Source organism: Corvus hawaiiensis, chromosome 5 (assembly GCF_020740725.1).
Source record: "Corvus hawaiiensis isolate bCorHaw1 chromosome 5, bCorHaw1.pri.cur, whole genome shotgun sequence".
Lineage (NCBI taxonomy): Eukaryota > Metazoa > Chordata > Aves > Passeriformes > Corvidae > Corvus > Corvus hawaiiensis.
In genome coordinates this window covers 39,357,038-39,373,757 of record NC_063217.1, presented here as the reverse complement: position 1 = coordinate 39,373,757, position 16,720 = coordinate 39,357,038, and the positions used below count along the sequence as shown (strand labels likewise).

General features: G+C 39.3%; 1 long non-coding RNA gene across 2 annotated transcripts; it reads left to right on the top strand.

Moving 5' to 3' along the window:
• Window positions 1-32: 32 nt before the first annotated feature.
• On the top strand, window positions 33-13,021 carry LOC125326118. Of its 2 annotated transcripts, XR_007203687.1 has the most exons (3): window positions 33-310; window positions 9,004-9,158; window positions 11,482-13,021. It is a non-coding gene; the product is annotated as an uncharacterized LOC125326118 (long non-coding RNA). The 2 variants fall into 2 exon arrangements; XR_007203686.1 differs by lacking the exons at window positions 9,004-9,158; window positions 11,482-13,021 and adding an exon at window positions 3,882-7,096.
• Window positions 13,022-16,720: the final 3,699 nt, after the last annotated feature.

Genomic DNA, 16,720 nt, shown 5'->3' with positions numbered 1-16,720 from the left:
CGGCCGCGGTGCCGGCGGGGAAGGAGCCGCGCCGTGCGCCCGGGGTGCTGCCCTCGCTCTGCGGCCCGGGCGGGCCCGCCCCGGCTGCCGAGGGCCGAGGGCCCTGCACTCGCACACGGGCATCGCCTCTGCTTTTCGCTTCACCCTTGCCGGTTTTAAGCTCCATTTTACAGCATCCAGCTTAGCCACTGCCACGCTTTGCGCCTGGACCCGATGTTCTCTGCTGGAATTCATGTGGGGCACGAAGTAGCGGCCTCACTGAGCTGGAGCTCTCAGTCCTGCCCTTGCTACCCCCTTCGTGAACAAATAGGTGCTTCATACATAGATACAAACAATGAGATGAATTTCTCTCATTTTCGTGTATCCTTGCCCCAAAATCCCAAGGATCTTGTATGAGGCATCGCTGTACCAGAAGGGTTGAAATTTCAAACACATTCAGGTAGATAAACCCAAAATACAGTAGCACCTGTGAGAGTTCCTGTTCAGGAACCAAAACAAACTTCATGATATGCAATTAAACTAATATTAAAAACTACTCTCTTATAGTAGTAATGCTGTTTACAGTTATGATTTAAGTCTGATCATATGCTGGAGAGGTTTCTGTGGACTCTTAATTAAGTCACACAGACCGAGTAAATTTTTGACCCTGAGGAATACTAATAAAAGCGATCACAATTTTGTACAAGAGTACATTTCAGAATTTTTTTGAGTGAAAATTATCATTATTATTATTATTTTAAAGTTCCACAAAAGTTTTATTATTAAAAGATATGTTGAAATCCTATTCGAGTTTCTATGAGCAAAGGGGGATTGCAACTTTGTACAGTTCTTGCTTTTGACTCGAAAGGCGTTTTTCAGAATTTCAGATTATAAGTGCTTCCAGGGGAGCTGTAGAACATTTAATAACATTAGTTCTATGCATGTAGGATTATTTTTCCACAGATCATCCTTTACATATAGAAGAAAAAGCAGATTTAGGCATTGTCAAACAGGTGAGCATCTGTAAGAAAAATAAAATTTTTAAGAAAAGCTCTTAAGAGAATTAGTTTCTTTTAGCAAGTATATTTAGGTTGCAAGCGGCTCTTTTCAGCAGAGTAGATGAGATTTTGTGATACAATGACATTTCAGAACATGCCATATTCTGAAAACCTGGAGATCCCAGTGATAAAGAAGAAAAGGCACTGACAGCTGAAACTGTGACTCAGAATAGTCTCTGACCAAGACTTCTGGTACCTAGAATAATTAAGGACCAGGATAGCCTTTTTCTTCAAGTGAAACTTATAAGCAAGGCAACACAGAGGGAAAAAAATTGTCCTTAGTGATGTTTTCTGAAGGTGTGTATACCATAGAGAAAATAACTATGAGCATCACATTGTATGAGGACAGCAGCAGGCAAATTTTTTAAGAAAAAAATTGTACGTAATTATGACTTTACCTTATTTCTGACCTGTGTCCTTATCCATACAGCTGATTTAGCCTTGTAAGAAAGTTAAAGGAAGACTAATCTGTCCTGTGCTGTTAAGATTTTGCTGACACAGAGTAAGCAGGAATTCAATGTGGGGGTTTTAAAGTGTGTTACAGTTGACAAAGTAAAATATGAGACAAGATTCTGTTTCTTATCGATTAACTTACTGTTTAAAATGAGATGTGTGTTCATTAATTGGCCAAAGTGACATTAGCCTTTTTTTTCCAGATGCCTGCTTAAATCATAAGATCAGATCAAGCAGATTAATCTGATCTCATGTTTATTCTGATTATCAGTTTATTCACACTGATTATGAGTTTATTCTGATTATCAGTTTATTCACACTGATTTCCCATTAAAGCTAGTGGAGCTAGTGGAGTCCAAGAGACAAATCAGTGTCATAATGATTACCTCCCCTTTTGCAGGGACAGTAGCTGATACAAGAACTTGATCTGATAGACCTGTTCCATCTATCATGACCAGATCTGTAACAGCTAGTTCAGTACTGGTCATTATTGTGCCTGGCTTACTCTTAATGTGGAAATGTAAGCTAATAATTCTTGTACGTCTGTCTGTGTGACCATGTGTACACATACTTGGAACCTGTCCACAATGTACAAAAGGATGCAGCAGCTGTCTTTCCTCAAGCATAAAGCATTCAGGCATTAAGAACACTCTTCTAAGAGAGGTTTTTATCCCTTTCTTTAAATGTTTTAATCATTCTCCCACACAATCAAGATATTGCTTTCAAGTAAGAATTTCTCTATTAACACAGGAAAAAACAAAATATTCTCAAACAGGAAAGGATATTTAATGTATCTAAAAGCAAAAAAACCCACGCAAATCAGAGCATAATGGCACAAAAGGGGTCACTGTAACTGAGGTCCCCTCTACCAGCTATTTCAGATTCCTCCTGGGTTTTGATTTAAGGCAAGATTTACAGAGAATGAGTGCTAATCATTAACCACACTGGTGCCTGAATCTGTGGCCTCTTAAACTTCTGCCAAGAGTCACACATGAAAGAGCAGTGCTGCTCAAATGTCCAGCAGCATTTTCATACTGTTCCCTGTACTGCTTGTGAAAGCATACCTCCCACATTACATGGCAATTGTGTAAGGCCTGGGACAAAGCAACTGGAGAACAGGCTGCACATGTGCTCAGTCCTGTTTTAAACAAAAGCCTGCGGGTTGGAGCACTCGGCTCCAAAAAAACCTGCTTTCAAGTCCCCTCCCTTACTGGAAACATGGTCACTAGCTTCAGTTTTTCATCACTGAACAAGCTTGTCATAACCATCGGTCTGAAGTGGTTTTAGGTTATAGGAACAAGAACAAAAAATTAAAGTGGGCCAAGGAGATTTGACACTCGAGCCAGATGATTACTGTCCAGAAATGTAAGACCTTGGGGATTAAACATCAACTGAAATCATCATTCAAGAAACTATTTTGCTTTTCAACTGGCGTATTAAAGATGACCTCCCTAGCTTAAGCAAATCTGATGATGAGGGCATGTATCTGGGATACAGGAGTCATGGGCTTAGAACAGAATTAAGCCAGGGAAGAGCTTAAGAGGTTTCCTTCTTTCCAGGTCAAATGATAACTCAGTGGCAGGTCACACAGTCAACACACTGCCATGCATTTCTTCCTGTAAAAAGAAGGGGTGTAACTGGACTAGGTGCCTCGTTCTAGGTGAGCTCTCAGGGCTCCTCATTATTTTCCACTTTGTCTGGACAGCTCAGCACTGAGGCTGCTGTCTCTTTTTGTTCCCCTTTCTTCAGAAATGCACTTGTGGTTTACACTGGGAAAAATCAGTTAGTTTCTAATTTTGTACTTATATATATGTGCTATATACACACATATAAAATATATAAATTAATAACTAACAAGTTTTATGTTGCAATTCACAAATGCCTTTGATATGGCCTTAGCCTTCTAGGCAAGTGATACAGACCTGAGATAAACTGCTGAGGAAAAATACAACTGCCTAATTGTATGACAGAAAAAAAACACCCCTCTCCTCCCAGTATTTTGCCACTTGGCAAACTTTTCCCATCCACACCAGTTCAGGCATTTAAGTGGCCAAATTTCCACACTTCTGCTGTTAAGTGATCTTTTTTTTATGACCCTGCAGTCTGTTTTGTTTTTCTAGACCATGCAAAATCTCTGCAATATTTGTTCTTGTGTGATAACAGTGAACTTTTATCATGCCAACACGAAGTGGTTTTATACAGCTTAGGAACCTTTTCAAAAAATTGAAAACTTCTTCCTCTTAAGAAATTTCTTCCTGGTACCTCTGTGAAAAGTGTAAAAACCCTGTGAAAACTCTAGAAACAAAACAACACACCAAAACCCAGAACAAAACAAAGCTATCAGAACCTTGGCAAATTACCTAATGTTTTCATATCCTCCTGGCTAAACAGGTTTCCCCACTACGACCAGGATTATTTCACACGTCAGCGTGAGGCCCGTGTTTGAGTTAGCACGGTCACTGAAGTGCTGCTGCTCCCAGTGAGAAGTCAGGCACACCATGAAGGGAACACAGAGGAGGAGCCTGTATTATTGCTGCTTCATCTTTTGGTAAAATGGAACACTTCACTGCCAGTGCTGCCCTGAGGCACCTGGCACATTAAAATAAAACTACCCCAACATCACCCACCCCTGCAAAACTATCTTCAAGAAACATTTGCTGCACATTCAGCCTCTGTCCATAACTCCTGTCTGATCACAGACACTGGACACTCCTACTGTGTATCAGTGGACTTTGGACTAAAGAGATGAAATCTAGGATCTCAGCATGTCCTGAAATCCCTTATTTCCCTCCATGCATCCCACTCCTTATGTATGCCACAGAATGTATCAGTGTTTAGCTCCTCAGTCCCAAGACAGCGAGGACTGGGAACAAGGAAGAAATAACCAGCTCAGCCATCCAGGGAGTAAACTCACCACTTTCTGTACAGCACCTCTCAGACAGTTTTTCAAAACTGCAAAGTGTGTCACACAGAGCAGTCAGCATCTCCCAGCAAGGCAGTCTGGAAAACAGTCAAAACTGACACCACCACAGAAGGACATGTCACTCCCAGCAGTTTCCACTGACTATTTTGTATAGAAAGGATATTTTTTTGCGTATTGCATATATCGTAAGCATTAAGAATATCCACTGGAAGTCTGGTACAATAACATCTAAGAGTTTTGCAGAAGTGTTTGAGTACTCCTGAGTAAATAACTCCTGTTCTCTTAGAGGCAATTTACTTTTAATTATATCTAATATACTCAATAGTTAAAAGAAATAGGCTCAGGAAAAGCACTTAAAAATATCTAAAACCTATTTATAAATGTCTACTCAAGGTCTTGCATAATTTGCTTTTATTTTACATATGAACAATGTCTTAACTTCCCCCTTTTTTTTCTCATAGTCTCATCCCATTCACTACACATTTATGTAAGCTGCAAAGTAAGATTCGTGGCCAATCATTTCAAGAATTCATTTATCTTGTAAAAATCTGTTTAACTAATACTGCAGTTTCTGATGAGAAAAAAAAAAAGAGTATTTTGGAGAAGTATTCATCACCAAAGGTTTTAGCTCCAAAACATACAAAAAACTGCTCTCAACATTAGGATTAACAGAAGAAAGTTTTGTCTAATCAGAGAGAATTTCCTTCCTGTTATGATGGAGCAAGTGGCAAGGTTTTTCTGCCCTAATACATCACTTAATCATAGTCTCAGGTTTTGAATCTCCACAAATGGTATGGGCAAATCCAAATTGTTGCCCACTTTGGTCCTGTGATGCAGTCTCCTGAAAATTTACTGCATCTACTCATATTTAGTCAGTAAACTGTTTGCTTTGTTGAGGAGGGGGAAGGAGGTGGGATGTTGGGAGAAGGTGACAAGGAGAAGCGGGCAAAGTCAGAAGGAAGCAAGGGAATAAAGACAGAAAGATTTGACCAAGTGATTTGGACTGAACTCATTAGGGTGAGAAAATTCAGCTAAAGGCCTATACTGCAGGAATAGAAAAACATAGTTAATAAGTAACAAGAGCTGATCCTTCACCTCCCTTCTCATGAGAAGTTCTAAGGACTTATACAAAGCAAAACAAAGCAAAATCTTTGTTTCATAAGCACATTAATTAGCCCCCATGAAATAGCAGATCTGAGATACATGGAAGTGAAATACTTCAATGATTCCCCCAAATACCTGTCTTGACATTCATAACATTTATGAAGAGTCCAAAAGCTGTTTAAAGCAGGAAACTGAAGGCACATCCACAAGCACTAACTGTTTATATAGCCTCCCCTATTTTAGCATACATTATTTATGTGACCATGAATATGTTTTCAAGGGTAGCCCTAATGAGGCACAAATTTACTGAGTACAGGAATACCAACTTAATGTAGCACATCCACTTACTGACAGAAAGCAGCAAGTCAAGGGACCATGTAGTCATCCCTCCAAAATTACAAATAACTGTGATCCTAAGCATAAGGACTTACACTGGCAAAACTTCAGCTGATAATTTGCCAGCAGTGAGTGTTGAACACACTCCATAATAAATGGCAACTCTGATAGTGCTAGTGACAATCACTCAGATCTCGTAGACTGCTCACCTCCTTTATGTTCACCAGTATTATAGGAGATGTCAAAACCAATATTCTTTACAGCTGTTAGCATTTTGCAGCCCAAATCACATAGAGTAATGCTTAGAGAGTTTTCAAGGAGCTCCCAACATTCAATTTTCTCCATCAGATTGCCCTAAACAAATCTAATTTCGTATCACATCTCCTTGTGGAAATACTTCACTGTCATTTCATCTCACTCATGTACTTAACTGAGCAGCTGAAGACGTCATCCTCTTGTGACATACAGAAGCCCTTACTGTTGTATGTCCTTCTAATAAAGTAGTCAATCATAATAATACCCAATCAGCTGGCTTAATGAAGTAAGAATTAGGTTATTAAAGATGAAAAGAGGTATTTTCAGATGACTGCTTGCATCATTTTTTAATTTTTCTATCAGAGTGAATAATTTCTTTCAATAACTATCAGGGGAGATTAGCATCCTTGGGAAAAATTAGCTATTGTTCCCACCAGACTGTCATGTAAGTAATGTCTGATTATATAAAATGCATAACTACCTTCTTTCAACAGCTGGGTTTTCTTAATCATCCCTCATATAAATATAATTCCTTGATATATATTTTAAATATAGTTCTATGGTTTTATCCTCACTTGCCTAAACTTTCAGTACCTTTTCTATCCTCAACATAGAGAATGTACCATATACTGCACATCACAGGGGTGGATTATCCCCAGCCTGCTGTAGACAAGCTCTCTTTCCAGTCACAGTTCAGCCTCTCTTTATCCAGTTTCTACACATCATGGTCTTTTTTCTTGACCAAGGGGACACTCCCCATACAAGTTTTTTTGATGGATGTAAAACTCATATACCATTGTTTGATTGTTGTTTTGTTGTTTTTTGGGGGGTTTTTTTGGTTTTTTGGTTGGGTTTTTTTTGTGTGTGTCTGTGTTTGGTGGGTTTTGGGTTTTGTTTGTTTTATTAGAGAACTCTAAATTTACCAGAAGTGTCAGTTCTGAAGAGCACTGAAAAAAAAAAAAAAGAATAAATAAAATTCAGGAATGAAGTACATTTGTCCATGTTTGACATTTTTTTAAAAGAAAAGCTAGAGGTTCAGAGAGTATTCAAGCTAGTATTTACCTCCTAACTTTCACAGTGTAGCTGCTAAACCAGAGGAGATGGACACATGAAGACCATGCATTTATCAGAGACCCTGCTATTTTCCCAAAAACAGATATCTGGCTTCTACTTCAGGTTTTCTGCAGCATGAGGATCATTAGCCATGATTTTTTAAGCTGAACCTACAACTTCAGCCAATCTTAACTAGGATAGAAGAGTCCATTGCTTTTATGTCTTTTCTTTCTACATGGATAATGCTTTTGTGGTTTTCTCTCTTCCTGGTAGACAAAAGGAGGAATGCTTCTCTCTTTCCATCTAACATGAAAAAGAGTAATCTTTATTGTCTCCAGCCATAGTCTTTTCTTTAATACTGCCCACAGACTGGAGATTTTCATACAAAATTGCCTGCATTTGGACTCCAGCGACTATCATTGTGTAATATCACACTGCATCACTTGGATCGTAATTATTTCATACACGTGGGTAACATCTCTGCAGAGTGTGCAGTGTTTACATAGCACAGTTTATTTCAGTTTACTTCATTGAATCATTGTTGAATTTGAGGATGCGTTTCATAAACAATTATTCTGCTCTAATAGTAACAAGTAACACATTTGCTTTACAGACACCTCAGCAAAGCACTCCTGTCAACTTGAATTGTCTGTCATGTGCTTTAAAATGTTTTGAAAAAAAATGGCATGCCATCTGTCTTCCGAGCACTCATTAAATCCATGGGAATATGAGTGTGTAAGGAAGCTAACATCACATGATGCCCACAAGAAAGCAGGAAAGAAAGAAGGAAGGAAAAGGAAAGAAAGAAAGAAAACAAGAGGAGAGGAGAGGAGAGGAGAGGAGAGGAGAGGAGAGGAGAGGAGAGGAGAGGAGAGGAGAGGAGAGGAGAGGAGAGGAGAGGAGAGGAGAGGAGAGGAGAGGAGAGGAGAGGAGAGGAGAGGAGAGGAGCAAAGAAACAAAGAGAATATTTAGAGATGATACAAACAAGACAAAAAGGAAGTGTTTACAATTTAATTTCCTACAACTAAGAGCATACCAGCCATTTTAGACAATAGAGATCACAGCTTCTAGTCCCAGGAGTTTTTGGTCCAAGATTATTTTCCAAGTGAAATGAAGAAGGAGAAAAAGTCTAGCAGGGAAATGGAATGCTAAAGCTATAGAATATTTAGGTTCCTCAGGGGAAGGGTGCCCCCGTGAACTGAGATTCAGAGGGCATGCTCCAAGTTTCTTTTAAGACTTGCCAAATCACTTAGTTTTTCCCCTCCAAATGTCAGGTCTCCCATCTTTAACTGAGGCTGATGACTGTCAGCTTCCCATATTGGCACAGCCCTAGGGAAACATCTCCTACTACATAGTTACTGTCATCTTCTGTGGAAGCACTTTTAAGCCCTAATGTAGAAAGAGGAATACATCTGCAAAAAGTGAATTGCTGGAGAGATACAGGATTTAAATCCCATCTGGAAAGGCATTCTCTTTTATTAGGGGAATTGTCAATAATTTTGTTCATGGGAAACTTAAAAGGATGTCGATTAGGAAAGGTTGGGGGACTTTCCAGAAAGATACAAGTGTTTAATTTTAAAAAATCCCAAAACAAACCAGGTTTGACAGTAACTCTGTGTTTCATGTAATTTTTCAAATAAATTAACTGAAATTTACTAAAAACAGCTAGACTGTCATTTGTTGGAATATGCAAGTGCTTTGCAAAAACAGAGGGGTTTTTTGTGGTACTGTGCATTTTTGTTCAAAAGCTGTTAAATATATGTAAACAAACAACCTGATAAATACCTGTTAAGCAATTCTACTTATGACACATTGGTCCACTGCCCAATGACAATGATGCAGGAGAAAAGAACAAGCTGCAATCCTGCAGAAAAGAACCCAGAGAGTAAAGGAAAGGAGCACAACAGATAACCAAATGGGATAAGAAGGAAAAAATAAGAAAGGCCTCATCCAGAAGACAGCAGGACACCATCTACTGAATGACATGTGGACTAATGGTAGGTAAATTTCCTCCATTGTAGGAGCTGCGTAATGTTGTGCTTACTGACCTTATCCAGCCTCTCTGCATTTTCTCAACTCAATGCACAGCTATTTTTAGCAGCAGTACTCTGCAAAATGTTTTATAACTCATTTTGGCTGTAAAGCTGGATCCAGTTGCAACATCCTTCACAGCTTTAACTGTTCCTTTGAATTCACAGAACTAATCTCGGAGCCGTGGGATTTTGTCAGCCATGGATTCCTGAATTAGGAATTGGCTAAGCCTCTGATGGAGGCAACCAAGAATGAAGAGATAGAGCTTATTGAATGGGGCCCAGGGAGGGATCAAGCTTTTAAAGCAACAAAAGCTAATATTTTCAGGATATTTTTAATTTGCACCCCACAGGCATAAATTTTGTGAAACTTTGAGGAAATTAGAAGCCTTGTTTTCTCTTTCATACTGTTCTGAGATATAACCAAAGTTGTTTTAGAGATTCAGACCTGACTGGATGGGGCTTTGAGCAACCTGGTGTAATGAAGGTATTTGTGACCATGGCAGGAGGTTGGAACTAGATGCTCTTTCCCTCTCAATCCCAACTATTCTATGATTCTGTGACTCATAAACTTACCAAGCTGAAGATGTTCCTTCTCCTTGTTCAAAACAACAAGACCATTTGTTACACAAACTGATTACTTCATACAGCTTGTGCTGTCAGGTAGATTACAAATGTCCAGTCATATGTTCTCCTGTTACCCAAATAAAGTCCCCTGACACCTGAGCAAGACATTCTACAGCTAATCTGCACATCAGCAGAGTGCCTGCATGAACAGCACTGGTTGAGGTTTCTAAATGAGGACAAAAGCTTCTCATTCATGAAGCTGAAAATCTTCATGTTTTTAGCTCAGTTTCCTTTAAAACCTCTCTGAGAATGACAGCCGCCTCTACCATCAGCAGTGTTTTCACAGCTCCAATCATAACAAGTAGGAAGGACAGCAACAGCCAAACCACCTTATCCCAGCCTCACCTCTGAAATGTTTGCAGAGTTTTTGCCAAACTAATTGATGCTCCTTCTGTATTCTGCATGAAACATGTTTTTATCCCAAATATCAAAGAAAGATCTCTCATGGAAGCTTCCAGATCCCTACTTTGTTTCAAAGAAACAAATGAGCCCTTCCTATTCCCCTCACCACCAAGTTTGTGAACATAGAATAATCCTGAATCTCATTGCAAGATTTTTTATGTCCCCACCTTTTACACTCACTGGATGGCAATCTGCCCTCCACCAAAGTGCAGACAGCACCACTGGCCTGTCTCAAGAACCAGCAAGTTATCGATCTTTTCAGCCTGGCCATCTCAATAACACTCCAACACTTGCTAAACACTATTCTTCACAAAGCCAGTCCAGATCAAAAGGGCAAGTACTGGAAATCCCATTTATTTTGATCAGGTAAGAATTGCTTCTCTTTTTTTTGGTTTGGGTTTTTTTTTATTTTTTAATCCAATGGAACAGTATCTCAAATTAGAATATAGAAAACACATCCAAGCTCTCCAAAGTGCTGTACTTTTCCATCCTGTGTGTTACAGTATCCAAGAAATCAATTTCAGACTTGAAATGTCAATTTCATTTAGTTTTGCTGAATCAGAAAAAGTATAAATAACTTCTCTTTGGAAGTAACATTGGTTTTTTCTTTTCTTCGAACCACACCATTTTATTTCCAAGATGGTCCACAGAGAAAAAAAACACTAAGATTCAGCAAAATGCTTCATCATACATTTAAGATCATGTTTAAATCCACTCTTGTTATGCAAAGCTTTTGTTCTTTTTTGTTTGTTTTGGGTTTTTATTTTGTTTTATTTTGTTTAGTAAGATTCCAATACACTTAATCCTTTCTGAAATGAAGGCCTAGGAGGTTAAGTGGTGCATGTGAAAAAGACAGAAAAGGAGGTGGTTGGGCATAACATCAGGCTACATTATAATTAGCCACCAGACATGCTAGTTTTAGCTATAAAAAAGTAATTTAAAGTTATAAGCAAGACATTATATTCATGCCTTAGGGACCTCGTTTATATTTGGAATCTCCATTTCAGCATCTAATATCTCTTCCAAAAGCATTCTACTGTGTTACCAAATATAGCTGAAACACAACATAAGCCAGCTATATAAGCTTTTGTAAAGTTGTCCATAGTGCTTTTACTCACAAAAACACGGGCTTTCTATTTGTGTCTTTTGTAATGCCAGACAGAAATAAGCTTTTAATAACGAACATTAACCAGATGTTGACCAGAATCTAATATGTGCCCTTGAAAAAAAACAAACCTATTTCCTTTATTGCTTTTGACAGGATTGCAATAGAGAAAACATGCAGACAGATACATCACAGATCTTCAGACACACACAACCAACCAGGAGTTCCAGCCCCTGATGGCAGTATCTGATGATAAAGTCCAAGAAGCTCAAAAGTACAGATTTGCTAATTTTTGCCCAAACTAGTTCCTGCGCTTGACAAAAGATACTTCTTGTACTGGTGGATTTTGGCATTACTCAATAGGAACAGGGCTGTGGGCTAATTAAATCATAGCTGCATGAGTACATTATTACTGTCAGCTACGAGACTGTGATACTTCATAGTCAAAACCAAACCTGTTACACTGATTGGCAAAAGTATGAAGAGAGCAGATGGAACAATTCCCACATCATCTCGTTCATCGGTAACACTCTCAACACGGAGTCCACACAACAAAGGTTTGCCAGCACAAACACACCACAGGCCTGCGACACATCCTCCTGACTGACCACTTCCCATCAGTGCGGCCTCTGCAGAGATGTGACAGCTCTCACAGCCTGGCTTTGCCCTCTGAGCTGTCGTGCAGCTCTGACAGCAGTTCATGCCATCAGCCCAGACTGTGCCTGCATTTGGGGGCTCTGGCGACACAGCTGTCACCAGAGCCCCCCCAGACACAGAACCAGCTAAGTTCTGTTGTGGTCCTCATCGCCCAACATCCAAACACTTGGTCACATCCACTTACAAACCACCCTGACCTACTGTGGGAGAGGACTGCTAGCATCATTTACTATGGAATAGCATATTGTAAAATACAAAATAGCTGTGGTTGGACCAGACAATGTTTCACTGATCTCTGTAATTACAGGGCTGATTCTCCTCCCACCCGCTCCCCACTGGCACATTCACTGCTGACATGTCAGCCTTTACAAAGAGAACTGCGTAACTTTCCCAGACTCAGAAACTGATGCTCAAGCCTGCTGATCCTGTGCTGTAGAGAACAACACAGGGTGTTGAGAAACATCACCTATAGAATTTTATATGTTAGTAGTTAACTTTTCTTGGATCATCTAAGTGTTCACTAACATTGCCAAATCAGAGAAACAAATTACAAGAGCACTGTTGTGTTTTGCCATTATGGCCAAATTTTATCTGCGTTTGACAATAAGTTAATGTGGATTTCCTTAACGAGGAGTACTCTAAGTAAGGTAAAGAACAAATGAGAAATACTGTCTGCCATTTTCTTGAGAGCAGCTATGGCAGTCCTCCAAACAGTGACATGGTTGTGGTATGTACACGTGGACCACCTAAAATTTGGTCCTGAACCATTCTCTGGTTCTTCAGACAGAATTCCAAATGCCATCTCATTCTTGCTCTCTTTTTCCTATTTACTGGAGACATTCTCAACAGAAAATCTCCAGCTTTCTGAGAATTTTAACAGTCTGTGGCAGAAATAACCCATTCAGTATTAATAAATACACACTTGGTGCAAGTAATCAAGAATATCAAATGCCTAGGTAGGATGAGTACCCATTTTTTAAGCTTTTAAAATGTTTATCTCTTTGTATGTGTTCTTACCTTTCAAGAAAACGTTCATCTTTACAAAGCCCAATATTACTTTATTTTAAAAACAATTAAACTTTATCCTTGTAAAAAAGCTGTATCACAGATTTTAATTTACTGAATGCAAAGAATTTCAGTGACTGCAGGGGCAAATAGTTACTTGTGTACTAAAAACTTTGAAGATGGATATCGGCATAGAGTAAAGCTTTGGTAAAGAGCATGAAAATAAGGAGCTTTCCCTGATCTGTGTGTATTCAAAAGACACACTAAGACTGCCTACCAGAGGAGTGGAGAAAAATTCTTTGAACTGTAAACTTTTTAGAGCTAACATTCTTCAGCTTATTTAGAAGTTCAACCAGCTGAAATAAGAAATTTAACCTAGGGCACGTCCCTTGTTGTGGAGAACAAAGTCAATGACCACTTTAAAGTTATTCTGCTGCTGACTCATGTCCCCTCCCAAGCATTCGCAGATACACCATGAGAAAATACAGCAGCAACTTACCACAAAAGATTTTGGGACTAGCAGCTGTTAGCAGACCAAAGCCTACTAGGCCATTGTGGATCTGGAAATTTATAGGTTTGACTGAAAAATGAGGAAGTCTTCTATGATTTACAGTGCTGCTAAACAGCATCATCTTTGATCTAGTGCCTCAGTTGTAGCAGTGGGACAAACGTTTTTTGAGAGAAGCATAACACAGCCCGAATAGATTTGTATTTTCCAAGTATGAAAATCATCCAGCTCAAGTTTCTTTCAAACATACTCATTCCTTTAGGGCAGATGAGATATTTTCCTTCACTATTTAACAGTAGGGGACATATTCAGTGTATGCCAGGAAAGTTTAATGAAATCAATGAAGTAGCACTGATTTGGAGTAATTGAGAATCCAACCATGTGTTCTAATGCCAAAGAATCTGGATATTTCTAAAGGCTTATATTGCTTTCCTTTGTGGGAAGAGGGGGGATGGGAAAGGGAGGGATGGGGAGTCAGGAATTAAAGTCCATTTGCTTTGTGAAATGAGGTTCTATCTAAGGTAGCAGAGACAAAAAAACACCTGCACAGATATTTTAAAATCCTGACATTTTTCTTTCTGCCTTTGTAATGGAAAGTGTATTTTGTCTTGATGTGCCAGCCAAATTTCCACTCTCTACACTCCTGCATGGCCGTTCTCACCACACTGAAATGAGAATGTAGCTAGTGTTTGGACATCCTGTGAATTGGTTTTGATCTGAATGACTACTAGATGCAAACATCAGAAGGCCTCTGGGCCATGTAACCTGAACCACGTGGGCACTAGAGTTGGGTGCACAGTGCAGCCAAGTGCTATTCATTTACATGTGCTAAGGGGAATTTTTACAAGCTTGTTAGAACTGTGAGTAATTGAAATCTGGGGCTAATGTCACTGTGTCTAAATTTTCTTTACTCCACTAAGTAGGAACAGTAGAGCAGTTAAGAACTGATTTTGCCACTTTTTAGCAAAATAATACAGCTGACAGAAAGGAGTATAGTAATAGGAACAGATAGATAATACTTTCTGAGTTCTGCTAATACTATGTAGAGTGTAACCACTCTGATTTGATAGGCCCACATGAAATGCTCATTATGCAACATTTTGAATGGCTTTTGCACATTGCACATTGGGTATTGCAAATTCATGTTTTGTTCCTTGTACCAGGCTGATTCTGAACAAAGCGCTCTTTAGCTGTTAGAATGGACCAGCGAAGTCTCTCGCCCACAGAAGTCAGGCTCAAGGAGACTTCTCCTAGAAGGGTTTAGATGCTGATGATCGCATTTGGAGGCAGATTTAATCCATCAGAATCTATCGTTAAACTCACAAAAACCAGTCAGCCTTTACTTTGAAAGCAAGTTTTACACCACATACCTCAGAGGCACAGGAATCGTCAGTTGGCAAAGGAGGACACCTCAAGTTTTCAAGAGCAGGTGCTTACCTCAAGGTTGGGAACAAGTTTGTCTCCCAGAAAGTAAGAGCTATTGGCATGACACTGTGGAAGAAGAATGCATTGCATCTTGGTATGCATTTCCCAAGAGATTCAGTCCTCTAATGTTAGTGTTACTGCATAAAATATGTAGAAAGGGAACACTACCCTGTTTATTAATGCAAACCTGCAACTAAATTCAGAAACAGAGATGCTTAGTGTTGTATTTCAAATGTATTTGACAGGAGAACAGCAGTTGTTCTAGACACAAGCACGAAACAAATACAAGCTTAAGAGACTGGGTAAAGACTGAGGGCTGCATCTTCAGCCTTAGACATCCAAGTTCCTCTTAAGTCCTTTCACAGAGCTTGACTCTATTAACTAAGGCAAGATCACTAACAATTTAGTTAAGATTCAGGTCCCATATACAGGTCTTCCAAATCTTTTTCTCTTTCCCATTTTTCCCCACATCTAATGTCCATGTTCCCATCATTCATCATCACATTCTCAGCTCTTTTGTTCCTATATACAAATATTGCAAGTATGCCATTAAAAAAGAATTATTATTAGTAGAAGTGGTGTTGTTGTTGATATTCAGAAGATTTATGACACTGGTTTTGTTCAAGTCAAGCTTCAAATCTGCTTAAGATGTGTTAACCAAGTGCAGGGAACAAGCATCTGAGCGTGATTTGAGAAGTATATATATTGCAGAAGCATGGTAGGAATCCAAAGAGTATTGGCGTATCCTACAGATACCAGTGGCATCAATTGTGCATGTATATGAAAGACTACACTGTAGGAGTTTTAGTAACCCCAGACACAAATCTTTTTAACTAACAAGTGGATTTTTGTGTTTCATTATTCATTACTCATCATTCAATGTGCACCTTTAAACGCATTTGCTTAAAGCTACTGGAAAGAACAAGCCAGATACAGTATTTTGCCAGCTCTCTGAAAAAAGTCAGAATGCTCAGAAGCCTTATTTTTCAGCCTATGCAAAACCAGCATAATTGTCATTACTGAGATAAGGCAGAGGTAATGAAGTGAGGGTGAACAAGATTTCATGTACCTTTGGCAAGCCAAATGTTAAACTCATATTAGAATTACTCAATAATTACAATACAAAACAAGAGAACAAACAAAAAAACCAACTCAAAGAAATAGCCTTACTTCTGCTACACAGCCACGATGTTTGTACTTTTCTCCTACGGATGCACTGATGTCAGACCACAGTTCTGAAAAAACAAATAAATCTTGCTTTTCAATATTCTCCATTCTGCATTTCTACAAATTGTGCTGCCTTCCCCCCTCTCCTCATCCCCCTTAGTTAAGGAAGGTTGGCTGAGATGCTCCTTCTTTCAGAGGGCACCCAATGCTGTGCCATTCACTGCTAGCACAATTTAGGTTCTGCTCGTCAGTCTTAACTGACACTGAGATTATCGCCCAAGTCCCAAACATATTTGCAAACAATTTTAGGATTAATTTCCACCAATTTTCCCAGAGGCCACATGTATATAGCAGACATGTAACCACATGCAAATCAAGGTCTCCTCATTAGCCAGTTGCTGCCTGACTGCCATGCCCAGAAACTTCTTCAGGCAAATGAGTCTCTTGCCACCCAACACTTCTACCCACAGTGGAAGTTCGGGCAGATGCTTCAGCCTCTCCCAATCTATGGCAGGTCTATTACACCAGGCACTTCTTCCTCCAGGGAAAGCAGTTTTTAACTATTGTGCACCTGATATGCTGTTGATGAGACTGTAGTTCCATCATGAACAGACTGAGATGGAGTTACCTACC